The sequence below is a fragment of the Protopterus annectens genome, chromosome 17.part0, assembly GCF_019279795.1.
Source record: "Protopterus annectens isolate FY-2018-M chromosome 17.part0, PAN1.0, whole genome shotgun sequence".
NCBI lineage: Eukaryota > Metazoa > Chordata > Ceratodontiformes > Protopteridae > Protopterus > Protopterus annectens.
In genome coordinates, this window is record NC_056751.1 from 535,778,312 (window position 1) to 535,804,990 (window position 26,679).

The 26,679-nt window shown below is 42.1% G+C and overlaps 1 protein-coding gene across 3 annotated transcripts in view; it reads left to right on the top strand.

Annotated features, from left to right (window-relative positions):
* LOC122791745 (galactoside alpha-(1,2)-fucosyltransferase 2-like) overlaps positions 1–26,679 on the top strand; it is a 217,219-nt gene that overhangs the window by 60,352 nt on the left and 130,188 nt on the right. The window lies entirely within an intron of this gene.

A 26,679-nucleotide genomic window follows, 5' to 3' on the forward strand; every position in this document is an offset into this window, starting at 1 on the left:
ATGCTGGACAGTGGCATAGGGTGCTGATTTGTTGGAACATGGGCTAAATTCTTGGCAAGGCTTGTAAGGGCCTCAGGGCCAATAATCTAGTAACTTCTTATGATAAATAAATAAATAAACTTATTTTATGCCCTGATTTTAATTTAAAATGCACTTGGTCATAAAAAGATTTCAAGGTTAATGAACGAAAGGAAAGGAAAAGGGTCATTATAGGAAGATGCAGAATAGCTGACAACAGAAAGGCATGTGGGTATAACTAAAATTTAATGCTGGTAGTGTCATGATTGTACTCTGAAATCAGTGAAAAGACAGGCTTGTTAAGCACCCTTCTGTCATCATAAAGGTATTTAAGCTTTTGTGAAGTGCACCCTTCTGACATCAGAAAGGCACTTAACAAGCTTTTGTCCCCTTACTATGTTAAGCTCTGGTCTCACGCTAAATGATAAAAAGTGGCCAGCGGCCAACACAGAAGAGTGGAAGGAAGCTGTTAAACTCTTCTTTCTGACTTTTTTTTCTCTCTCTCTGACTTTTGCAATACAAGGGAGGAAGTAAAGCTCCATGCATTATAAAGAATTATGATTGGTCTCTTGATCACAATACTGTCTGTTATGTTTTCTCAACATGGATATCAAGCTTGCCTGTCAAGGTGAATTTTTTGATGTCTGTGTCTTGAACACATACTCTAGTAATGATTGGAGACTTGATCATAATTCTCTATATTATGTCTGTTTAGGTAAAGTTCTATGTTATGTCTATTATTAGTAGCATCACATAAAGCTGTTTAATGAGACTGTACTTTCAGACATGTACAAGTTCCTGCATTTCACAACACAGCAATTTATTTTATGGTCAGCCTAATGGGTTGTGGGTGGTATAGCCTACCTACGTCAGAAATAACCTTGGTGTGCGTAGGTACCCACATGTCTGAGGGAAGGAATAGGTGGCTTTGATCTGCTTCCATCCCAAATGAGAAGGGTATGGAATTTATCATGACCCTTATGACATCCCTCAGAGGAAATTTAGGAGTACAGCAAGACTGCAATGATGTATTCATAAAAAACATGTGAACACGTACTTTTCATCACAAGCATGCAAAAGCAATTATCCCCAAGAACTGCAGGTCTAGATCTAATTTTTCCTTGAGGTGGTAGCAAATTAACTTAGCAATGATATGTGGAAGATAGCTTGCCTCTTTTCTATATTTACAGATAACCAAACAAGAATTTCTTATGCATGTTCTTCATATCAATGTTAATTTGATTTTATATTGTGGTATAATAGTCCAGATTCTTTACAAAATAAGTCTGTGTACTAAACTCTTAGGAAAATGACATTCTATTGACATATTAATGCACATATAGCCTCTTATGTGGTTTATAATATACTCCTGCCTGCCAATTGGAATTGATGTTTTGCCTTACTACTTCTAGCCTCAGACACATCGCTGAATTTGTGGCATTTGCATGTGCCTAAAGATTAAAAGAAAATTTGCCTCATGTCAGTGTGCACTGAAAGGTTAGTGCAGGCATGCTTCAGCTAGAGAACAAATTATTGTTTAGAGACAGCATAAGCAAACTAAATAAGAAAAAAATAAATATAATGCACTAGTGCACAGGATAGTAGCACACAGAAGGCCTCTGTCTCTTTACATGATGGAATGTTTGGAAATAAACAAGAATAAAAACTACATAATACCTAATGTAGATGGTTTCTCTACACACACACACTTGACACAGACTGGTTAATATGCATGAAACAGATATTAAACTGAAAATGTTATGCACTTAAACTAAGCTTAGAATTGCATGCTGTTCCAGCTGGATATATAGTCATTCCATCATTTATTCAAAGTCTGTGCCGCAAATGTTCATGAACATGCTTGATAGTGAGATTCAGTCTCTAGACAGTGCATTTCGTTCCTAGCCAGCACTTACATTACAGCTGTCCTTAATCAGATCTTCTCAGGAAACTATGCCTAAAAGCAAAGGTCAGCAGTAAAACCAGAAATAAACATTACAGTAAAATGCTTTTATTTTTTTCTTTCTAGAGGAGATATTTGTGTCTTTGCCTCAGAGTGGTGACACTAAAGTTATGCTGCTATTAATGCACTTTCATGCTTAAATGGAAAGGAAAATTCTAATGTTATTACTTTCCCTTGCAGTCTGTTATTTTACTTGTAATGAGTACTGCGGGAATGGAAGTTGTGTCTTCAGATAGTCTACCAGTGCAGTTACGGAATTCAGTATTAAGTGTTGTTTTCTGTGATGATATTAAATTCACACCTATCCTCTAAAACATAGCAACAGTTGTGTGATCACTGTGTTATAATGCATTTCGTAGAATGAGTGATGTCGCAGCTATAGCAAAAATTACAAATAAAGAACAAAGGATTAGGTGCTTCATTATGCTGCATTAAGATGGGTAGCCTACACTACATGACTGGCTACTAAATTTAAAACTCTGGTATTGCTCTGTGTTTTACATCTTAATGTAGATTTTGATAGAATATGGTTTTGTGATAACATCTGCAGGATGTTAACTGTCTTTAAGCAATTCTGAGCATTTCCGAAGGGCTTGATGACTGGTGGTATTTCCTGTGAAGCTGATTTTTCCATACTACTGAACATACTGGCATATTTCATCTAGCTTTCAAATAAATGTAAAACTAATATTTTTTTTCTTTTTATAATTAAATTATTAAAATTTAGTCCAAAAAAAAAATAAAGCCTTAATCACATATTCAGAAGTCACCCAATAAAATGATCAGTTATAGCAATTTTCAGTTAACTGTACTCATTGTCCTCAGGGACACAAATGTACATATTTTTTTTAAAGGAAATTCCATTTTCATGAGATGAAATTCAGGAATTCCACCTGTAATTACCTGTGATTTATATGCCACTCTGGGGGCAAACATGGATAAAGCCCTGTCTACAGCCCAGACAACCCAGGTTTCATTACCAACTTGGGTGACTGATGGAATGGCTGGAGTGTGATGGGTGTTACCATCCTGGGGGGTGGGGGTGATTTCAATAGCATTGCCTTCCCGATAGAGGCTTGGGATGTGTGAAGAAGCAGTCCTAAGAGGGATTAGGTTGGGGACATGACTGAGATACTACAGATGTAGGGTGATACATCAGCACATCCCCTTGCACACCCACCATCCGGACATAACCAAGAGACCACGTGGGATTGGAGGGTGATGGGGTAGGGCATAAAATAGCAAAAATCCCTCTGCAGATAGTGAGACCGCTAGACCACTGCATGATGCCCTTAGGATTTATGCTGGCCTCAGCTCATACGAAGAAAGTCTAGGAGTTTTGTCAATGGCTAGTAGGCCCAGTGATGGATGTGGGATCTAAGCTGGGGTGCCACAGGATGAGGTAAATGGAAAACTATATTTTCTCATGATTTTTAAGTCTGACTTCTAGTCTTTACTGTGGTTTCATCATAAATTTTCATTATATTGATATATATGCAAAATTAAAACAATAAGCAAGCTGTCAGTATTATAAGTAATAAACATAAAAAGTACAAGCTATGGTATGTAAATGCTCCATTTTAAAATCTCATAATCTGTGTAACCTTTCTGTGAGTAAACATTGGTTGCGCAGGGAGATTACAAGTCAATTGGTTCTAAACCAAATACATATTCTTGAAAGTGTTAGGTTACAGACACAGACAAGCTAAGAGTTCACCTGGTTGGAACAGATGAAAAATATTTTGCTCTTTGGCTCTGTGTGTTAAAAAGAAGTTGATAAGAAAAGGCAAACTTTTAGGAAGACTAGAAAATATATGGTCCAGTTTGTCTACTTTCATTTTCCAGCCATCAACTTTCTTCCCTGCTTAAAACAGATCACTATATCATCAACTGGTACAGCACTACCATAAACACAAATAATTGCTGTTATACAAGAAGTATTTTTGCAGGAGAGTTTCACTGCACCTTAATCTTTAAATATACTGTCTCTGAGGTCTCACTAGCTTGAAGAAAATGGAAAAACACTTATTTACTTTTGTGATTTGCTGAAACCCCAGATGTATTGCACTTGAAGAATGGAGTTGTTGGAAAAAAGGCCCTACATTAGAAGTGCAGAGGGCATGACCCTCTTCTACAAAAAGGCTTTGGATCATTCTATTTGCAGTAGTCAGTCAAGGTGTTGAGACTGTGTATGGCAAATGGCTGTTTGGATATAAAAGGAGACCCATTCCGAAGAAGTATAAAATGTCTACTTTTCATGGAAGTTTTCAAGGTAATTTTCAGACACGTAGAATTTTAAACATATTCTTCAAATAACCTAGAAAGATGAAACAACTACACTGAATTTTGACATCAGTAAAAAAGCATCTCCCTTTTAATATGCCAGGACTCACTATCGCACTGCCAGCCCAGCTATCGTGAATTTTGTAAATAATTCTATGTCATTGTGAATATTGATATGATGTATATGTAAAGTACTGAGCTAAAATGTAACCACAGCATATCCTTTTGGAATAGAACAGGAATGTATCTGCACTATTGTGACTGTTTAGATGTATATCTTTAATGGAAGATGGAACACAGGAGGTTAACTTGAAAAAAATTCAGAGAAAATAGTTGAAATTAAATTATTTTAGAATTGCTGGGTGATATTATCTGTTAGTTTCAGTGCATTAGCAGACACAATGTCTAGAGCTAGATTTTTTTTGTATTGTCTTGAAAAAGAAGTAATTACTAAGTTTGAGATATAGGAGTTTTTTTATTGTTTTATGACTTCCAGGATCAGCAAACATCTGAAAGATATGTATTTTCACAGAGAGATGCTAAATTCTATTAGTTTCTGAGAAAGGGGGTTTACCTTGGGAACTAAAGTCATGTGACAAAAATGTCATCCAAGTTAACCCAGCAGAATATCTGATGTTATTTTAAGAACTCTCTGCGAGAGAGAGACTGTGTATTTTGTCTCTGGCCTAACAAGAACATCCACTCATCACCACATGTGCACTTGCCTTGCTGTAAGTAAGTTTTTAGGGCATAGTAGCTCTTTTAGATTAAGATAGGAATACAGTAAAGTATAACTTAGATGTCTTCTTTATTTATTTGAGATTGTCCTGCAATGTTTTAAATATTTCCTGTGATTTTGAACTCTGGTGTAACTGATTACTTACTGAGTATTGCCTTGTTCTTTCATTATTTATTATTAAATATATTTAAACCTGTCAATTGTGTCTTCTCTGTTTAGAGATATTTAAGCTCATAGAGTACTTGCATATCTATTTGGTGACACTGTACAGACCACTCCTAAATAACCTTGCTCTTGGTCAGACTACCATTTGGATTAATAGTAACATTACTGTTGCCTCACAGCAAGAGGTTCTCCCATTCGATTCTTGGCTGGAGTGTGGGGAGTGCCTTCTGTGTGGAGTCTGCATGTCCTCCCTGTGGTTGGGTGGGTGTTCGAAAGACATGTGTAAATGGGCGTGCCTTCGTTGAAGGTTGAACGTCGAGCTGGCACCTCGGTGTTCGTGAAAATCTACTGCCAATCATTAGTGGACCGGAGTTCCAGTGTGGCGACCCCTAACTGGGAAAAGCCAAAAGACGACAACAACACAGTAAGATTGGGCACCCTTTGTTAAGGGCCTTAAAGTAGCTGATAAGTAGTGGCTGGTGGCATTTGGAACTACCTTATAGACTGGGCAGAAGGGGGCATAGCTAGTAAACCTGTCCCAGCCTTTTCCAGGTGTGGGTTTGTGTATAAATCAAATCTTAAAGTGTGTGTGTGTGTGTGTGTGTGTGTGTGTGTGTGTGTGTGTGTGTGTGTCATCTACTTGGTCTGGGACTCGAAGCACTGGTTGGAAAGAGAGAGTGCTGGAGGTCTTAGCTTGGCCCGTCAGCTGAGATCTCAACTCTATAGCTGTGCCAGTGGGGAGTCTTATTCGGGATCTGGAGAAAGAGGGAGAAACCAGCCCCAAATTTACTATGATCTCTGTGTGTTCTTAAGGGAAATTGCACTTTACTGTGTGTGTACTTGTCATCCTCCCAATGTGTACATTCCCCACTGGTGCCATTGGTGAGGATTGAGGCTCATTGACTGCTGGGCCAGTGCTTGGGCATCACATATTAATTGGTTGGCAGTGGTGGAATCTCCACATCATCTATTAATTGGCTTGTAATGGTGTGGATATTGAATTCCTGTAGCCTATAAACAGTGGTCACTAAGGAAGGTATTTGTACTCTTAATCAGCCACACAATGAACATTCAGAGTTACATAACACGATTGTTTGACTTTTTTTGTTAGCTGAGCTAGTCAGGGAGAGGAGGCAGGCATGTCAGCAGAGGAGTATGGCAAGGTGACAAGGAGCCAATTGGCTGAGATGTGCCAGGCTAAAGGACTGGTGCATGCTAACCTGACTAAAGCAGAAATGATTGTAGCCTTAGGCACAGTTGCATCACAGACCAGCAATCAGGAGGACAACCAAGCTGGCCTTGGAGATGTACAACTTTCAGAAAATGGATAGTTCAACCTTTTCATAGAGGACTTAAAAATCTGTCTGGAGTTGAAAGAGATTTGAACTGGAGGCCAAGCGATTGGAAATGGAATCAGCAGAGAGACTGCAGCAGGAGAAAGAAATGGTAGAAGCAGCAGAAGGACTGAGACATCTGGAAGCTGAAGAGAATGAGAGGCAGAGGCAACATGAAAAGGAGATGCTGACTGTTCACCAGGGTCATGGAGGTAATGGGGAAGGGAGTAACTGAACCCCAGAACCAACAAAGGTCAGTAAATGTCTTCCACAATTTACAGCGGGGGGTAATTTTAATAATTTCATTCATATGTTTGAAAGGTATGTAAACAGTATAATGTTGACCAATGACTCTGGGTATTTTTCCTGACCCCTTACTCTATGGTAAAACTGTAACTGCTATTTCTAAATTGTCTGATACTGATTGCTTAAATTATAATATTGTGACAAATTGTCTTTTAGAATGTTTTAAATTAACAAATGAAGTTGATAGAAAAAAAGTTTCATGAGCATAGACACAAGGCAGATGAAAGTGTGTGTGAATATATTGCTGAACTAAGCACTCATTTTCATAGGTGGGTGAGTGGATGTCAGATCACCACATTTGAAGGGTTGGCAGACCTCTTGGTGAGGGAGCAAGCTCTTAGCACTTTGCCTGAGGACATGAGAATCTGGTTAACTGATAGGCAGTGCAATACTGCAGATGAGTTGCGGAAGAAGGGAGACCTATACCTAGTAAGCAGGGCATCAGTGCACAGGAAAGGGATACCCAGTGTTTCTCATCCATCTAAGGGAACCAATGGTGGGCAGCCCAGACCACCCCAACAGAGTCCGTCAGCCCAGACCACCCCAACAGAGTCTGCCAGTATTAGGGAAAGCCACTAGTCCAGGTACACGTCCAGGACCAAGGGTTAAATGTTTTAAATGCAACCAGTTGGGCCATGTACCATATAGATGTCCATGGAGGCAATGTGTGGAACAAAATGTAGGATAGCCAGTAAGTGGAAATGACAAAATGCCAGCAATAAGTTGTCTCGAGACAACAAGGGTACCAAACTACCACAGGAGGTTATATCCTGTCTTAGTAAATGGGAAAGAGGCGATTGCTAAGGGAGACACAGCCTTTGACCTAACCACTGTGAAGCCTAGAATGTTTAGAGGAGCATTACTTGCTTGGGTAGTCTACTACAGTCAGAGCTTTAACAAGGACCCCATAACAAATACCTTTGGCTAGGGTTCACCTTGACTGGGAGGGTGGAAAAGGAAGCCAGCAAGTAGGTGTGTTTGAGGATAGCCCTACAGATGTCCTGATAGGGAATGATGCTGATAATGCAGTACCTTGTGTGTATGCAGTTACATACAGTCCAGCTTGGAGACAAGCATGTGGGTCTGGTAGCCTGGGGAAGACCCAGACAGACTGCACACTTGCAGCCAGGACTGGTCAGGTGGTTACTTTAGAGAGGGAGCTACCCTGTAGCAGTGAGACTGAAGGTGAGCCACAGCTGCTTGTGGGTACTGATGTTCCCTTGGACAGAGTGACTGCAAGGCCAGAGGTGAGTAGTACCCAGGCTGACAGTGAGGCACCGCTGTCAGAGGATGCCAGACTTCCTGTGGAATGGGATAGCTGGGAAGGGCTACCAAGAGAGTGTTGAGACAGGCTCAGCTCTCAGACCCTACATTACAAGGCTTGAGAGAGGTTGTTCATGAGGCACCTGATTTTTAAGGGAAAGAGGAAGCTGTATACTGGGACAAAGGGTTACTGTACATAGAGTGGACCCCTGAGGGAGAGCTAGAGGGTGAGAGAATACAGAAGTTGGTAGTGCCCAGAACCTACCATCTGGCACTTCTAGCCATAGCCCATGGTATTTCCTTTGCAGTTCATATGGGCAGAAAACATACAAAGAGACTTATGCAGAACTTCTATTGACCTGGGATTTCTACAAATGTAACAGGGTACTGCAGGACCTGTGAGCAGTGCCAAAATGTAGGCAAGGCAGGAGACAAAGTGAAAGCTCCTTTGATGCCTTTGCCTGTGATTGAGAAGGCATTTCAGAGGATAGCTATGGATATTGTGGGGCTTCTGAGTACCCCAGGTTCCACAGGGAAAAAGTATATCCTAGTGGTAATAGATTATGCTACCAGATAACCTGAGGTGGTGGCTCTTTCCTCCATTGAGGCTGAAAAGGTGGCAAATGCTTTGTTAAAGATTTTCAGCAGGGTAGGTTTCCCAAAAGAAGTACTGACTGACAGGGGTGCCAATTTTACATCAGACCTGCTGGCTTGTCTGTGGAAGCACTGTGAGATAAAGCACTTAAAGACCACCCCTACCACCCCCAGACTAATGGTCTTATAGAGAGATTAAACTCTACACTCAAGATGATGCTATGGCCATTTGCAGACCAGTTTAAGAGGGAGTGGGACATATATTTTCCCCAGAGATGTGCCTTAGGAATTCACAGGTTTTTCACCCTTTGAGTTGCTGTATGGACATAGGGAGAAGGTACCTCTAGATTTGATTAGAGATGAGTGGGAGGATGAGTATGAATTCTACAAGGAGTCCTGTTGTGGGATATGTCCTAAACCTCAGGACATGGCTTAGGGAACTCATGGGCTTGGTCCAGGAGAACCTGGTAGAGGCTTAACAGCAGAAAAAGGTCTTGTATGACAGGAATGGTCAAGCTAGGGAGTATGCTGTAGGGCAGCAGGTAATGGTTCTCATTTCTGTCAGACACAACATGCTGCAGGCAGCCTGGGAGGGACCCTTCAGGTTGGTAAGGAAGATCAGTGATGTTAACTATATGGTAAAACTGGCTTGGCAGGGGCATAAACTTTACCATGTTAACATAATGAAACTTTAGCATGTTAGGGAGGCCCTTGTGCTAAGTATATGCAGTAGATGGCAAGAGGAGTCTGAGGAGGATCTGGTGACTGATCTCCTCCCTGAGACTCGGACTGACACCTCAGTGGAAGTGGTAGCAATGTTCTAGCAGCTGTCCACTACCCATGTTCGAGAAACCCGAGCAGTTTGGGGACATGTTCACTGGGAAACCAGGGTGCACCCACCTGGTGCAAGCACCATATGGATGCAGAATCCCAAAGGCCTATTAAGCAGGCCCCTTATAGGGTGCCTGAGAGAGAGGGAGGTGATACAGTAAATGTTGGAACTAGGGGTAATCCAGGAGTCCAGCAGTCCCTGGGCCTCCCAAGTGGTGCTGCTACCAAAGATGGATGGCAGCACCAGGTTCTGTGTAGACTACAGGAAATTAAATAGTCACACAGAGCCAGATGCTTATCCCATGCCTAGGACAGATGAAGCCCTAGGGCAGCTGGGTGAGGCTAAGTATCTTATTAAGAGTTACTGGCAGGTACCCTTGACTTCCAGTGCTAGAGAAAGGTCATCTTTTGTGACTTCTTTTGGCTTGTATGAGTTCACAAATATGCACTTTGGGATGAAAAATGCCCCAGTGACTTTCCAGAGGCTGGTAGATCATATCATAGCAGGAGCAGGAGTTTTTGTCTTTGCTTACCTGGATGATATTGCCATCAACAGACATTCCTGGCAAGAGCACCTTCAGCATGTCAGGGAGGTGCTGGGTAGACAGCAGAGGGCAGGGTTGACCATTAGGCCCAGCAAATATCAAGTGGGTATGGCAGAGGTCTCCTACCTGGGGCATAGAGTGGAGAGTGGTAAGATCAGACCAGAACCTGCCAAAGTGGAAGCCATTTACGCATGGCCTGCCCCTGTTACCAAAAAACAGATGAGGGCATTCTTAGGGACAGCAGGGTACTACAGAAAGATTCTCCCCAATTATAGTACCATTGCTGCTCCCCTCACAGACATGACAAGGAAAAACAGGCCAGATAAGGTAGTGTGGACACCAGCATGGGAGCAGGTATTCCAGAAACTTAAAGGAACTTTGAGAGGATCCCCTGTGTTAGCCAGTCCAGGTTGTTGTGCAGGTGGATGCTTCAAACCATGGGGTGGTGGCTGTACTCAGCCAGGTCTCCTCAGAGGGAGAAGAGTACCCACTGGTATATGTCAGTCACAGGCTCCAACCCTGGGAGGAATGTTATGCAGCTGTAGAAAAGGAATGTCTAGCCATAATGTGGGCACTGCAGAAACTTCCGTCTTATCTGTATGGAAGGAAATTCACTGTAGTTAGAGACCACAATCCCTTAATGTGGCTACATCGAGCCAGCCAGCAAAATGCCAAGTTACTAAGGTGGAGCCTAGGGTTACAGGCATATGATATGACGGTGCAGCACCACAGTGGGGTTAGCAATACCAACACAGATGGGCTCTCAAGAAAGGGAATGAGGTGACGTATTCCCAGATAGTCAACCCTCTCAAGCAGAGTTTCTCAATGGTCACTTGAAAAACTAGCTTAAGTTTTCGGGGGAAAGAAATGTCACACTGCCAGCCCAGCTATCGTGAATTTTGTAAATAATTCTATGTCTCTGTGAATGTTGATATGATTTATACAGAAGTGTTTGTAAAGTACTGAGCTAAAATATAATCACAGCATGCCCTATTGGAATAGAGCATTAATGTACCTGCATTGTTGTGACTGTTTATCTGTGTATGTTTAATGGAAGCTGGAACACAGGCAGTTAACTTGAAAAAATTCTGAGAAAATAGTTGAAATTAAATTGTTTTTAGAATTGCTGGGCCATAAACAAAATGTTATCTATCAGTTTCAGTGCCGTAGCAGACACAATGTCTAGCTTTAGAAGTTTTTTGTATTGTCTTGAAAGAGAAGTAATTACTAAGTTTGATATATACACATGTTTTATTATTTTATGACTTCCAGGATCAGCAAACATCAGAGAGATATGTATTTTCACAAAGAGATGCTAAAATTTGTTAGTTTCTGACAAAGGGGGCTTATCTTGGGAACTAAAGTCAGGTGACAAAAAGTGATGTCATCCAAGCTAACCCAGCAGTAATATTTGATATTAATTTAAGAACTCTCTGACAGAGAGAGAGAGACTGTGTATTTTGTTTTTGGCCTGACAAGAACATCCACTTATCACCATTTCTGCACTTGCCTTGCTGTAAGTAAGTTTTGAGGGCATAGTAACTCTTTTAGATTCAGATAGGAGTATAGTAAAGTATAGCTTAGATGTTTTCTTTATTTATTTGAGACTGTCCTGAAATGTTTTAAATATATCCTGTGATTTTGAACTCTGATGTAACTGATTACTTACTGAGTATTGTTTTGTTCTTTCATTATTTATTATTAAATATATTTAAACCTTTCACTTTTGGCTGGTCTGTTTAGAGATTTTTAAGCTCATAGAGTACTTGCATATCTATTTGATGACATTGTACAGTCCATTCCTAAATAGCCATACACTTGGTCAGACTACCATTTGGATTAATAGTAACATTACACAGTGAGGTTGGACACCCTTTGTTAAGGGCCTTAAAGTAGCTGATAAATAGTGCAGAAGGGGGCATAGCTAGTAAACCTGTGCCAGCCCTTCCTATTTTTAAATACCATAATGTGTTGATTTTTCTCTGATTCTAGTAATTTAGACCGACATTGGCTAATGTCAGTCTAAATTACTAGAATCAAAGAAAAAAATCAACATATTAATTATGGTATTTAAAAATATAAATCTTCTTGCTGCTTTAATGCACAATTATATTGGGAAAATTCATGTCAGACAAGTTTAAAATTTCAGCTGAGTTCAAACACGAAAGTTAGATCACTTGGCTACTTAATCTGCAGTGGTGCAGCGGCCTCACAGCAAGAGGTTCTCCCGTTCGATTCTCGGCTGGAGTGCGGGGAGTGCCTTCTGTGTGGAGTCTGCATGCCCTCCCCGTGGTTTGTTGGGCGTTCGAAAGACATGCGTAAATGGGCTTGCCTTCATTGAAGGTTGGCCGTCGAGCTGGCACCTTGGCGTTTGTGAAAATCTACTGCCAATCATTAACGGACCAGAGTTCCGCTGTGGCGACCCCTAACCGGGAAAAGCCCAAAGACAAACAAACAAACATTAATCACTTGGCTTTTTGGTTTACTTCAAGGCTGTAGTACAGAGTCTATGCATCCATACTGTGTGTATACATGGGTTTTCCTATGTTCTCCTGTATCCGTGTTTGTGTGTGTGGGGGGTGTGAGTGCATGTATCCTTTAAGGGTCTGGTACCAAGTCAAGGATTAATTTCTCTGACTTGTTCCCATTGAGTACCAGGACTCACTTTGGCTACTGTACAACCTAGAAGCATATTAAGTGGATAATTTTAGAATAAACAGAATAAACGAATGAATGCAAAGAATGTGAATGCCATTTGTAAACTGTATGTTTGAAAATTTGTGACTTTTATGACAGTTATGCAGTAATATCTCCTCTATGGTGGAGAAAGCATTAGGGACAAGAGGAAAGGCTTCACAGCATCAGTTATAAGCCATTCTTTTAATCTGGCAGTCTTGCGCTGGTGGGATATTTCCAGCCTGTAAAACTGCCATTGGAGCTAGACTTCCCCATCTCTGTGGCATTTCTGTGTTAATCTGGAGCTAACATTTTACATATGGTATAGTTGCTCTATATTATCTGAAGTTAAAAGTGGTTAATGTACTCCTTTGTTAGTGTCATAATTATTTTTAGAAGTTGGCATTAAGTACAACGCTTTACATTTAACAGATCTATTCTAGGCACTCTATGCCAGCTGAAGATAAATTAATAATATTCATCTTGTATAAACTCACTATTTTGTATTTAAGCAGCATGTGATATTTACCTAAGGATACATTCAATACATTGCTTTTAAATGTCCACTTTCTCTAGATACTTGAAGTACTGGAATTATAACTTGTGATCTTTCTGTCCAATAAATAGTGAAGGATGACTTTGCATACCCCTCAACTGTCCATATTTTCTCACAATGTCCAGATTTGTGTCTCTTATTTTTAATCTGTTCCTCATACAATTTGTGTTTTTTCTGGCAGATCATTGAGGATTGACGTCGCTACGTAATACTAAATAATGACAGATTGAATTTCAGACTTCATGTCCTTCAGAAAATATATAATTATGCCAAATCTGTCATTCCACTGACTTTCTAAGTTTATAGGAGCAATATTTAAAATCTGTCCCTATTTTTGGGCCTTTGCCCCCCCCCTATTTTTTCTGGCTTTGTCCAGATTTTTTGTGATGTGAGGTTGAGAGGTATGTGAGTTTGTCTTCTAGGTTAACACTTCAGTTTTAAAAACATTGATACGTATACATATTCTGATTTACCATTAATAAATCCATAAATTAAAATTAATTAAGTTAAATTAATTTAACAGTTTGATAATTATATAACTAATGCACAATTACTTATCTCCTCTAATCCAGCATAATTAGAGCTGGAACTCTCAGACATCTACATTTGGGAGATATCTTTAAAACTCTGTGAGTTTCTAAAGGCCACAAAACAAACTTTTCTTTTTACTCAGAAAAGTGCTCACATGTATAAAGATGCATGGAAACACTTTTGCGTGAAAAGAAAATTTTTGTTTCGTTTCTTTAGACGTGATCCATAAGTGTTATTTTTCACATAAAAGCAATATCCAGGTTCAAACCACTGACTGTCAGATTAAAAAGTGGATATTCAGTGTTGTTCTTTCTTGAAGTGTACCAAAATGTCTTTGAAGAAGCGTGACTGTTATATCCATAGCTCTGAACTTCTTGGCACAAAAAAAGCTGGACAAAGACAGAAATAATGGGGAGCTGATGGTACTGACAGGCAAAGGCAGGATTGTGAAAGGGTTGAAGCACTAGGCTATGTGAGAATCTTAAGTGGAGAACATAAATTGCTGTGAAAGACACAAATCTGGTGTTGAGGAATGGTCCTTTTATTTTTATTTATTTATTTAACATTTGTTTACTAGGAAAGTCCGACTTGCAATGAGACAGTTATCAGCGGAGGCCCAGAGATTAATGCTGCAGATGCATGTCTTTGTAATGTGGGAGGAAACCAGAGCACCCAGAGGAAGCCCACATGAATGCAGGAAGGCTCATGCAGAGTCTGCACAGATGGCACCTCAACTGAGAATTGAACTGGAGAACCTCTTGCTGTGAGGTGACAATGCAAACCACAGCACCACCAATGGAATTACCTGAAATTCCAGGTAATTAGGAATCAATGGAAATGCCCCTTTATAGGGCTAGCAGTTTGTCAGAATGGCAGAAGTCAGTGTTCAAGAGTCTAGAAAGATTTTATGTGAAGTAAGGTCTACTGTGGCTGGGGCACTTGGATCTGCAATGGAGTACCTCAACCTGGGGCTGTTGTGCATCCAGTGGAATTCCTGGTAATGAGGGCAGAATCATTTGTTGTTGTAATGGAGTGGTAGGCCAGAGACATTTGGGTAGTACTAGAGAGACTTTTACTTTGTATGCCTTTTATGAATGACTTTTATTTGTGTGTCAAAAACCTGAAATAAACATGGAGATGTTTGTAACACCTATTTGTTAACTGGGTAGGGCCACTAGACACAAAGTCCCTTTTCAGGGGTGACCTGGGAGCAATGTCTGATTAAGTGACTTGTTCAGGTTCACACAGGAACTACAGCTCACAGCCTTAACCCTCTGTGCCAGCATATGCCAGAAACTGCCAGATTGTTTGTATAACATGGCACTAGCAAACAGCAATTGTCTTATACTACTGAAAAGGCACTTTGTAAAGGAAATGACTGTAAGTCATCAGTAGAAGACCTGGCAAAGAGAGACTTGGTGTTAATTTCTCTTTGTTTTTCATCTGTTACAACTCTCTTGTGTGAGACCTGGCAAGAGAGACTTTGGTTGATTTATGTGACTTTGTAAAACAAAGACTTAAACTTTGTTGTAAGAGGTACAGTTGTGCATGTTGTCATTGCTCGAGAAAGAACCTTTTAATTAGTGCCACAGGATTGTCTGCTAAACCAAAGTATCAGTTCCATAACAGAAGCTATTCTACTGAATATATTTTTATTATCCACATGTTGCTATATTTTTAATTCATGCCCTAAAAAAATTATGAGAATTTGAATGATCTCAATAAAATCGCCCTTATCAAGAGAAGTTCAGTGCATTTGCTGTCTGAACTGGTAACACTAGCTATATGGGAGGTTTTGAACTCCATGCTATTTGTGTATGTAAGTTATTACTCTTTACTTCTACTGCAGACCTGCTAACCTTGAACATGTTAGTATTAAATAGGTTGACCTTCAGCCTGGACACGGTGGCATATTTTGAAAGATAAGGCAACAGGGGACCTAGAGAGCTAGTAGGATTTTGCATCAAGATAATGCAGTTAACTAAAAACAATAAAGCTTTGGTAGTTATTTCATGTAGATGTTCTTCGTGTTTCACTGTTGCAGTCATCACACTTGGGTTATCTACCACCAGGTAGCCCTCAGTTGGCCCGAATACCAGAGACTTAGTATTTCTGCATTGGTTGCTGTCACTTTAGGGCTAACGTCAGGTTGTCAGGAGTATAAAAACAGGCATCCAATGCCATTACTTCAGTCTGTCTTGCTGAGGAGCCTGAAGCAGAAGCAGTTCACACGAGTGCCGGTCAGCCGCTACCTGAATTTTCATTTCCGAATTTAATCATCCTGAAGTCTTCTAAAGCTAAGTACCCTGTTAGGGATCCTTTTTTCTTGCTCTAACCAATATCAGAAAAAGTTAACAAAATTGTCTCGCCTATGGAAAGCAAATACCACACCGAGATTTCCATTCTCACTGTGTCACCTGTTTAGGCTCAGACCACGACATACCTATCTGTCAGTTTTGTGTTTTGTTCAATGCCAGAACTATTCATCGTCTGGCCCTTATTGTAGCTAAATACTTTCGTTCTCGATCTCCGTATTCTAAAATGGCTTCGGTAAGCCATCCATCTACCGATCTTCCGAAAAAATGTAACGATAAAGACAGAGACAGACCGCACAGGTCCAAAACTGCCGAAGGCGCTTCCGTTAAGCTAGTCACCAGTTCACTGATACTCGGTGAGGCAATTTTGCAGCCCCTGATGCCAACTTCGATGGATTTTCAGACCACTACCGAGACCCATTCGGAGTCCGGTATGCCGCGAGACTCTTCTTTGACTACGGAACCTGTGGATGTCTCTACCTTGGATGGGTCCAGAGCCCCTGTGCAGGCACTGGCTCCCGAGGAAGTTCTTCGCATTACTGATATTCGACACAAACCGACAACTTATTTTGCATCTTCAGTTCTTTCTAAAACTACTGAGTTTCTAAGGCCATGAGTTCGAGCTACACCTAAAAAACTGACGACCCAAACTCAAGCACCTGCTTCCTTGCCACAATCTCAAATGCTTAAAATGGCAGAAGGCCTGATTATGCTGATTAGGGGAAGCTAGCCTTCCTCTCTAAGAGAAAAGGAGACCTGTCCCCAGCAGCTTTATTAAATGACCAAGAGTCCGACGACTCTGAGGTTTCTGAATATGAAGACATCCCTTTATCTACCTATGAGGATTCAGATGCAGAGGAATCCATTCCTTCTGCTTCCCCTCCAGAGGATTTTTCTTTTGGTGAAACCCTGCATACTTTGAGAGAGTATTTCCACTGGGAATGCCAGGATTATCCTCAGTTCAAAAAGAGACTCAGGAAATTTTTAGATTTACCAAAGCACACACCCTTAGCTATCCCTCCTGTTCTGGATGCTGTAGATGATGTCTTTATGGAATCCAGTCTAGCTCCTGATACTTTACCCTCTGCTCCAAGGAAACTAGACAGGTACTATAGAGTCCCTGACTCTCACAAATTTAATTTCAAAAATCCTACTGCTGACCCAGAGGTCATTTCTCAAGGGCCTAAAGGAATAAAAGCAACTACAGCTAGGAATCCCACCCCTTCGGACAGGGATTCCCGAGCTTTAGACAGATGGGGTAAAAAAGTATACACCTCTGCAACTCTCACCATTAGAGCACTGAATTGCTAGTTCCACATGCTGAAATGCCAGCAACATACTATGGAATTATTAAGCAAAAATTATCTACCTGTCCTGACTGTGCAGGAAATAAAGAATTACAGGAACTTATGCATTCTGCAAGCTAAGTCAGCAAGCATACCCTGCAATGTGGGTTTGACACCCTAGAAGCATATTGCAAGGCAGCAGTCACAGGTTCTGTACTTAGAAGGCATGCTTGGCTTAAGGAGCAGACCTTGCCAGACCATGTCAAATCAAAATTACTGGACGCTCCTTTGAACAAGGACAATCTGTTTGGCACCAAAGCAGCAGAGGTTTTAAAAAAAAAATGGAAGAAAAGGCTACGTCTTTGCAGACAGTCAAAGAATTTTTGCAAGTGCAGCCTCCAAGATTCAGTAGGCATTGCCCCTCAAAACATTGGTCCTTTCCAGCCTCCTCAAGGCCATCTCAATCTAGACCCAGTGGAAACAGACCCCCCCCCCCAGATTACAGTCTCAGGGTATGCAGACATCTAAGCAATGGAGTACCTCCACTTCTAAAACAGGGAGTGCTAAGCCACCCCCTTATGGAAAGAATTCACAATGACTTCTCAATTCCACTCCTCACCTCTGCCCAATTGCTCGTGCCCCTAGGAGGAAAACTTGCCCACCATGCAAAAAAACTGGACCTCCATCACCAATGACCGATGGGTCCTCAGCATAGTATCCCAGGGTTACAAATTTTATTTCCATATGCTGCCAACCCCAAAACAGTTCCCAGACCTTCCTCCAAACCAGTGGGCAGAAGCACAAAAGCAAGGGCAATTCAGCCTGTTCCTGCAGAACAGATAGGCCAAGGTTTTTATTCCAGACTTTTCCTGGTACCCAGAAAAGAGGACACCTGGTGCCCAATCTTAGCTCTGTCCATTCTAAACACCTTCTTGGTGGTACCAAAATTCAAAATCCTCACCCTGCAGCAGCTTCTCCCTATGCTGACCAAAGATGCCTGGTTAGCCACCCTAGACCTAAAGGAAGCCTATCTGCACATCCCTATCAGGGACTCTTGCAGGAAATATCTACGTTTCACGGCAGGATCTATGAATTATCAGTTCTCTGCACTTCCCTTTGGCTTATCCACTGCTCCTAAAGTCTTCACAAAATGCCTGGCTCCAGCCATTGCCTTTTGCAGACAGAGAAAGATTCAAATATACCCTTACGGACGATTGCCTAATTCAGGCAGACAGTCAGGAAAAGCTGTTGCAGCACCTGACATTTGTAAAGGACCTTCTAACCTCCCTGGGGTACGCTATCAATGAAAAGAAATCAAAACTAGTCCTCAGTCAAAAAATTGTATTCCTGGGAGCAAGCTTGGACACAGCATCCCAGATGGCATTCCTTACTCCAGAAAAACAAGCCTATCTGACAGGCTACTTCATTCAAATGGCCACCAGAACCCAACTATCCACAACGAAAATCCTGCAGGGTCTAGGGTTCATGGCCTCCTGCATTCTACTAATTCCATATGCCACACTGCATATGCGGAAACTTCAGTCGTACTTAAAAAGTCTTTGGTTCCAACATTCACAGGACCTGGAAACTATCATACCTTGTCTCAGGACATAGTTTCTTTGGTGGGTAGCAGCATGCAACCACAACAAGGGACTTCCATTTACACAACCTCACACCACCCAGAACCTAACCGTAGACTCATCAGACTATGCCTTGGGGGCGCATCTGGACGGCAGGTGCATTCAGGACCACTGGAGCCCAAAAACAATTTCATCTGCACATCAACCAAAAAGAGATGTTAGCTGTTCAGCATGCTCTGACAGCTTTCAGATCCCTACTCTCACCAGGGCCCTTTCTAATAAAAACTGACACCACAGTGATTTGGTTCATCAACATGCAGGGGGGAACCCACTCTTACCCACTCTGCAGGCTAGCCATGACCCTGTGGAACATGGCCTTGGCTATGCATATTCACCTTCAAGCTCAATTCCTGCCAGGCAAACAAAACTCTCTGGCAGACAACTTAAGCAGAAATCTCCTAGACCCACACTAGAGGCAATTAGACCTCAACACCTTCAGCCTTCTAACCCAGAAATGGGGTACCCGATGGTGGACTGTTTGCCTCCCCCTACAATCACCAGCTCAGCAAATTCTGCACCAGAGTTCCTCACAGCATGATAGAAACACAAAATACTAGAAACATTTTAGAAAAAAACAACACCGGCACAGAGAAAAGCTGAATAACATCCTTTAATACATAGATCTGGTACCTCGGCTGTTTGCCTTCAACGGACAACTAATCCAAAAAACGTCCATCTTAAATACATTTCAAAAAACCCTAAACCATTTGTTCATTTCATTTAATTACGTTCAAATAATTACAATTGATTTCAGTTAACATCATCTCAAAATTTTAACCTAAAAAATACTAAGATTTACTATTTAATATTTTAAATTATTTAAATTATTACTTGAACAAGCTATCAAAACTGCATTTTATTACAGAACCTTGCAAAATCAATGAAAAAGAGAGAACAGTGAAGCCAACATTATGTGATACCATAACTTTACACTTAATACACTAAATTCACTTCCAAATTAAGGCCCCTGGGTGAAAGATAAGACAAGAAGGACCAAGGGCAATCCTGATTATCCCAGACTGGCCATGCCAACACTGGTACCCACTACTTTGTAGTCTGTCACCAGTGCCGCCATGGCACCTACCCCAGATCCCAACCCTCCTCACTCAGCAGGAGGGACAGATCTTGCATCCGCAACTGCAAACCCTGAACCTTGCTGCCTGGCTTATTCCTTGAATTGTCCTCCAGTGGCCAGCTTAAGAAAGCAAGTGCTGGATGTCATTCGTGAAGCCAGAAGACCCAGTACAAGGAAATCCTATGCTGATAAGTGGAAAAGGTATTGTTCCTGGATTCACTCTAAAGCAGCGGATACAGCACAGCCCTCCTTACCTCTCATCCTGGATTACCTAGCAGACCTATTCCACAGTGGCCTGTCCTTCTCTTCCATTAAGACCCATGCCTCTGCCATATCTGCTCATTGCAGTACTGAGCCACTTCTCTTCTCTCACCCTCTCATCAAGCAGTTCCTGAGAGGGGCTAACAACTTAAGGCCACCAAGAAGAGCCCCTACCTCTGCTTGGGACCATAACTTTGTGCTGGGAAAGCTCACGCTACACCCTTTGAGCCTGCAGCGTCAGCAGAGTTAAAATTACTCTCTTGGAAAACAGCCTTGCTTCTGGCCATCACTTCAGCTAGAAGAGTGTCTGAGCTACAAGCACTTATGGCTGTGGAGCCCTTCATTATTTTTCATGCTGACAGGGTCTCCCTCAGGACTAACCCTACTTTTATGCCTAAAGTGGTGTCCAGTGTGTCTCTCAACCAATCTATCCATTTGCCCACCTTTTTCCCTAATCCTCAAGATAAGGGGGAAAAGATCCTGCACTCTTTAGATGTGCACAGGCAGCTCAGGTTCTATCTTGATAGGACTAACCCCTTCAGGAAATCTGACCAGCTACTAGTCAGCTTTGCACCAGGGGCAGAGGGCAAGGCCATATCAAAACAAACCATCTCCAAATGGATAGCACACTGTATCCATTTCGTTTACAAACACCATGGGAAACCATCCCTTTTGGGGGTCAGAACGCATTCCACTAGGGCATCTTCAACCTCTACAGCATTCCTCAGGGGAGTCCCTACCAGGGACATTCTGGAAGCTGCTACTTGGAGTTCTGTTCACACCTTCACCAAGCATTACTACTTGCCTATCTTTTCCAAATTCATAAAAGACTCAGCACAGCTCCTTGTGGTGTCCTGCAGAGTTCTACAAGCAGCAGAGAGTGAAAGAGTGACTTTCCTGGATTTATAAGTATTTTTTTCTGGCTTTTGGTTTAATTACTGCATCTCGACTGCATTTCGCCTAAAAAACAGCTCTGCATATTGTTTTTACTGTACTTGTATTGATTTTAAACTGTTAGCACTTTAAAAAGTTATTTTTGTTTAATTTAATTGTTAGGCTAACACACTCAAGTGCGCTAGCCGTTTTATAGCATTTACTGTTTGCTACTGTATCTTTTTCTCCTTTCTCTGTAAAAAAAGAAAAAAAAAACAAAAACATATCCTTTTTTTCCCACTTTTCTGAACTAGAATACTCCAGTCTTCAGATTTTGCTGATCTCTGGGCTTTGTCTTAGTTCCTGTGCTATCCATATCCTTATTTGGATAAGAGGAGGCTTCTTTGTTCACCAGTGGGAGTGGGGAGCACTGAGCAACCTATTTGTCCCTAGAGGATTGGTTCCAGCCCAGCAACTTGTAGTTTATTGGCCATTTTGGGTCAATTCCTGGCTCTTTTCAACCCCCTGCTATAAAGCCAGTTTTTGCGCGCTGTAGCGCGAGTTAGCGCGGAATTGCTCATAGAGCAGCAAAGGGCAGCGCCGGTTAATCAAGTTTAAACTATTTCTGGCTCCGTAAAGTCTACTCTTCAATTTTTCCCTTAGAACTGCTCTACTTGCAATCTAAACAGCCTATACTCTAACTGGAAAGCTCAGCACTTGCTCCTAAAGCATTTTTTATATAGGTAAAGCACTCTTAAACAAAAGAAAGTACTTCATTCACCTAAATTCCCTTGAGTACCCATTTCCCTATAGATCCTTTCTGACTCAGTTACACAGCAATCTTTTTCACTATTCTAGCATGTCGAAGGGTCAGTTGCTGGCATCCTCTCCTGTTCAGCTGGTGAATCTGGGAATCTTGAGGCAATGTTACAATTGCCTCATGTACACAGACAACCCTCTCCTCCTCCCAACAAATACAAATATATGTGAGAGATGCAACTATATAGCCAAACTGGAGGCTGAGCTCTCTTAATTCAGTACTGGCAAGACCAGTCAGGAGGAGAAGGTAACCACGCACACCACAAACCCAGTCTCACATAGAACTATCACAACTGCCAACCAAACACATAAACACACAAAAACATACTCGGAGGCTGATTAAAATCTACCAAAACAACAGAGGCCTCCAAAGCAGACACCCAAGCAACCGCCACCTCAAGACATAGCACATGCAACACATAGTTCACAAAGTCAGTGTGCTAAACAGTCACAGCCCTTAAGGCCAAACAACATGCCAGACACACTTGTAATAGGTGACTCCATAGTCAGACACACTGACGTCCCGCTCACCAGACTGAACAAGGAAAAGGTCACAGTAAGCTGCCTGTCGGGAGCTAGAATCCGCCACATAACACAAGCACTCAGGTCACTCCACAGCAAGTACAAATATGACTCCATCATTGTACATGCTGGTGTGAACGACCTGAGACGTACCTCCCTGGACTACATGAAAAGAGACATAGAGGAGCTTTCTGATTATGTAGCCCAGGCCGGTATGACCCTGACCCTGAGCAGCATCTTACCCTCACCAAGAATGATGCCACAGTACAAAGACAAAATGATCAGTTTTAACAATTGGCTTAATTACTGGTGTCATTCAAAGGGGATCCAATGTCTGTCTGCTTGGGATGACATGCTCAACAACCCACGCTGCTTCACAAGGATGGCTTGCACCTGTCACCCCTGGGCTTCCGGATATTGGCCAAGGCTCTTGCCACCCCCATAGTGCCTTTTTTAGGCAAGGCTCAAATGACAAACCTACCACCCTAGAAAACACAAGTGGAAAAAAAATGAGGGTAATGCTGCTCAATGCCAGAAGTCTAAACCTCAAGATGCACACCCTCGAAGCCCTCCTCAGTATGGAGAACATCGATGTCTGTGCAGTGACTGAAACCTGGTTCAAGGCTCCTGAGAGCACCCCAGCAGTATCAGGTTTTACCTCATATCATGCTTTCCAGCCCCAAAACTTGGACCGAACCACAAAAGGAGGGGGAGTATCCATATTCATCAAAGATACCCACACTTCCAGGTTAGTGGCAACGCACGAAGCATCGGAGACCATCCAGGCGCAACTAACCATAGGCAAAACTGCCTTACAATTTGTTGCATGCTACAGACCACCCTCTCAAACTCAGGAATCCCACACAGCCTTCCTGAAGACACTGGAGAGTATGAATGTCTCTCCAAATACCATCATATTGGGAGACTTCAACTACCCAAACATAGACTGGGAACATTACTCAAGCCCAAACACCCTAGCCCAAAGGTTCCTAGAATTCATAAACTCAAATGCAATGGAATAACTAGTCACCATTCTCACAAGAGGAGACAATATACTAGACCTGATCATCACAAACATGGGGACAAAATGCTCCACACCGGAAGTATATCCCTCATTGGTAAGATCAGACCATAAATTAATCTCACTGGAAATCCACATCCCGCCCCCACCCCCTGCATGAAAGACCACAGTGATGAACTTCTCAAAAGCCAACTTCACACTTCTTAAGACTGAAGTCGTATCCTTCAAGGTCCCTGGGCCAGTGGAAACCACAACCCACACTGCTGAATCCTTTGCAAATGCCTTCTATGGGCACCTTCAAGAATGCATGGATCATGCAATCCCAAATAAAACCAAGACCCATTCCGCCAAAGGCAGGCGCCCGGTCTGGTGTACCCCAGCCATAAACAAACTTTACAACAGAAGGAGGAAGCTACTACATGACAGAGCAAAATCCCTGAATGGGAAGGCATCTCTGATCAGTACTAGCAAAAAACTACAATCACTCATAAAATCATCCAAGGCCAACTTTGAGAGAAAAATCACAAAAGACACAAAAGACAATCACAAGGCCTTCTTTAGCTATGTTAGAAACCTGGGTGGAAACTCCCAGATATGCTCAGAGTTAGTCCAAAATGACAAAAAATACACTGAACCCACTGACATTGCCAACATTCTGGCAGACAGGTTCAGTGCAAATTTCTCCTCCCCCTCCCCTTCAAAAGGAGAAATAATTATCCCAGCAGAGTGTAGCCTCCCTAACATCTCAGATGCCCAGGTGAGAGCCGCCCTCTCTAAAGCTAAAAACACAACATCAGTGGGACCGGACGGTGTCCCGGGCTGTGTGCTACATGAACTCCAAGAGGAACTAAACCCAAACATAAGGCTACTGTTTAATCTTAGCCTTACTACAGGATACGTACCCAAAGAGTGGCGTACGGCAACAGTGGTCCCACTTCACAAAGGCGGTGCTTCTACGGACCCTGGAAATTACCACCCCATAAGCTTGACGAGCCTGGTCTGCAAAGCTATGGAGAGGATCATTATGGAACTCATAAACAAAGTCATTGGGGACCTACAGACATTGGATCCTACCCAATTTGGCTTTGTCAAGGGCAGATCCTGCCTTTTGAACTTGGTCGACTTTTTTGAAACCGTCACTAAGGCCATTGATGAGGGTAAGGCAGTTCACACAGCCTACCTTGACCTTGCAAAAGCCTTTGACACAATACCCCACTCGGGCATCATAGACAAACTCACCAGCTTAAATGTAAACCCATATGTCACGAGATGGGTTGCAAACTGGCTCAAGGACAGAACCCACAGGGTCAGAGTTGCTGGAGCTATGTCAGACTCTAAGCCAGTCACAAGCGGTGTCCCACAGGGCTCAGTCCTGGGACCCCTCTTGTTCAGCATTTATTTTTCCGAGGTACAGGCAAACATAGGAGGATTGTGGCTGACAAAGTTTGCAGATGACTGCAAACTGGGTGCCATAACTGATACTCCAGCAGACACAAACATCCTTCAGAGAGGCCTCATAGTAACGGATAATTGGTGCCAGAGCCATGGCCTTAAGCTTAACGCCAAAAAATGTATAGTCATACCCTTTGGGAAAAACAAGGTACCCACAAATTACCACATAGGTAGTAATCCATTAAGTATGGAAGAGGTAATCAGGGACCTAGGGACCGAGGTTGACAGTAACACTCACATTGCCAAAGTGGTTAGGAAAACCTTCTATATTGCCCACCTTATCATGAAGGGTTTCACATCTAGATCAAGAGAGGTCATTGTGCCCCTGTACTCTTCTCTTATTAGGCCAATGATTGAGTGCAATGCCCCATTTGGGATGTATCTTACCCGTCACCTGCAGCAGTTGGAAGGACCCCAAAAGTTCCTCACCAAGAGGATAAAGGGTCTTAAACATATGTCATATGCTGCCCGACTGAAAAAGCTCCAGCTCTATTCAGTCACATACCGCCTACTCAGATATGACCTGTGCCTAACGTACAAGGCCATGTCCAATCCGGAATTAATGGACATGCTCCACCTCAGAAAATCCAAATCCATCAGAGCCACGAGAGCAAGAGACTTAAACCTCAACACAGAAATAAATAGGACGTGCTGGAGGGACAGATTCATAACCCAGAGGCTCCCTACACTCTGGAACAGAATCTCAATCCATGTTAGGCAGAGCCCCTCACTAACTCTATTCAAGAGAAGTCTTGACGAGTGGATGGGAGATCACAGGTTTACCCCGGGGGTCATCTCTGTGTCACTGCTAGACAGAGGCACAGTAAACTAAACCCTAAATGTGCGTAGTATTCTCATCCTAAGGGGTGGTGAAAGCCACACACACTCTGGCTAGGCTTATAAATGCCCTAGGGCAGATAGCCTAGTACGAACCTATGAACCTAATACCAAGTCCTCTGTGGTGGTGGTGCTCTTTTGTATTTTTTTTTTTACCTCCAACAGAATGCATCTCTGCCAAACTCATGTTTTAGCATTTCCATCTCTCGTGATGGTAAACATGCTATCATGTCTACACCTTTATAGATACTTTCCACACCTTTATAGATACTGTTTCACAGCTTGACAGTCAGCTTTAACACTTGATGTCTCCTCCAAAAGCTTCACTTCATGTAGCAGAAGTGGAAACATCTTAGTCTCCTTTTATCACCTTTCAGCTTTATTTTTCTTCTTTATTTTCTTGCTTAGAGCTCCTGGAGTCCAAGGGACATTACAATTTGACCTTTCATTTGTCAGGTTTACAAGTGACAGGTGGTGGTGGGGTTGTAAATCTTAGTAGGCTTTTCAGATGCCATGAAAGCACCCCACACCATGGCAACAACAGTATTATTAGCTAACACAATGGACTCCCATTTAGCTCACACTATTAACATGGACTGCACCCCACACATAGACAAGAGGCTCCACTTTCCTCAAGCCTTTGTTATCACAGGCCATATGAAACAAATTAAGATTTACAGGCAAGTCTAAGAGCAAAAGAAACTATATATGATTTTGGGAAGTAATGACAGACTCCCATACAGTATTTTTGAAAGTCGATAGGTGCCCACCCTT